Below are 1,842 nucleotides of genomic sequence, written 5' to 3' on the forward strand. Positions count from 1 at the left end.
TTCAATGTTTAATATTAAAATTTATTCCTGTATGTCCAGTTATAGCTTTTTCGTAATGTGTTACTTTGTTTCCTTTGTTAATTTGTTTGGTTTACAATTTTCGCGCAAAGCTACAAAAGGGCTATTTGCGAATAACCGATATAATTTTGAATTATTAGACAGGAGTGAAGGCAACTAGTCAATAGCTCCCCCTCACTAACGCTAAGACTACTCTTTTCTGATCGAATGAGGGTTTATAACGTTACAACCTGTGGTTCGATACCCGCAATGGACACAGCGCAAATACTTTGTTTGGTTTATTATGAATTTCGCGGAAAGCTACACGAGGGCTATCTGCGCTAGCCGTCTCTAAGTTAGCAGTGTAAGACTGGAGGGAAGGCAGCTAGTCATCACCACCCACCGCCAACTCTTAGGCTACTCTTTTTACCAACGAATAGTGGGATTGATCGTCACACTATAACGCCCCAGCGGCTGAAAGGGTGAGCATATTTGGTGTGACGGGAGTTCGAACTCGCGAACCACTGATTGCGAGTCGAGCGCAATCCTAAATGTAAACAAACTGCTTATGTTGGACATAGTTGTTAATCTAAGCAAATATATTTCTTCTATCATTATTTTTATCCGGAACGTTACAGCGTTTATTTGTTTTGTTTAAAGTTAAGCACAAAGCTACACAATGAGCTATCTGTTCTCTGCCCACCACGGGTATCGAAACCCAGTTTCTAGCGTCAAAACATGTTGAATTCGAAACGACATTATGAATTTGTATTTCAAGTAAGCCATACTGTATAATTATTATCACATTTTATTTGTTGTGATTCACTAAGAAACACTTTTTTTTACAAAAAGGGTCCGTGCCTTAACATAATTAAGGGCAATAATATTATTATATACGTATTATAATATGCTATTTCAACTAAAGGCCCTTGTGGGGATTACATTAACCACGTCAAATAGTCCTCAGTAGCTATAAAAATACTGGTTAGATTTCAGATGCAGGCCTACGTTTATCTTACAAGAAACGTGTAAACTGTTTAAAATTCATCCAGAGACTCTCCTATACCCTGCATTAATAACGTTCAGTGTCCCTGAATAGATATGAAAATATTGTTGGATTTCAGATGCAGGCTTACGTGTAACTTACATGAAACGTGTCGACTGTTTAAAATTCATCCAGAGACTTTAATATACCCTGCATTAATAACGTCAAGTATCCCTGTATAGATGTGAAAACATGGTTAGATTTCAGATGCAGGCCTACGTGTAACTTACATAAAACATATAAACTGTTTAAAATTCACCCAGAGACCCTAGTGTAGATTGCGTTAATCATGTCAACTGTTCCTCCGCATACAAAACACCATTTAGAAACAAACTAACATCTCTTGTTAGCTTACTTTGTTCACGTTCTTGGATATCAAATATACACTTGGGTAGCCTACACTGTTTCATTGGCATATTTTAATCATGTTTTAAATCTTAATTTGTGTAACAGGGAAACTAGCATGTTGTGGTACAAACGTTTCTTGGACGTGGTTTTAAATTTAAATTTTTGTTTTTTACGTAAGTAAGTATTGACACAGTTCTAACAAGGATATCTTTAAATTTTATATAAACGTGAAAAAGTTATACATTTAGAGAGTTATACTTTTGAAAACAATTAAATAATATTACATTATATCTTGTGTATTTGTATTTTATGTTTACGGCAAAGCTACTAATTCCATCTGTCCCAAATTTTGAGCTGCTCACCAATGGAAAGGTTTGTTTTTGAATTTCGCGCAAAGCTACACGAGGGCTATCTGTGCTAGCCGTCCCTAATTTAGTAGTGTAAGACTAGAT

Source organism: Limulus polyphemus, unplaced genomic scaffold (assembly GCF_000517525.1).
Source record: "Limulus polyphemus unplaced genomic scaffold, Limulus_polyphemus-2.1.2 Scaffold68, whole genome shotgun sequence".
Classification (NCBI taxonomy): Eukaryota; Metazoa; Arthropoda; class Merostomata; order Xiphosura; family Limulidae; genus Limulus; species Limulus polyphemus.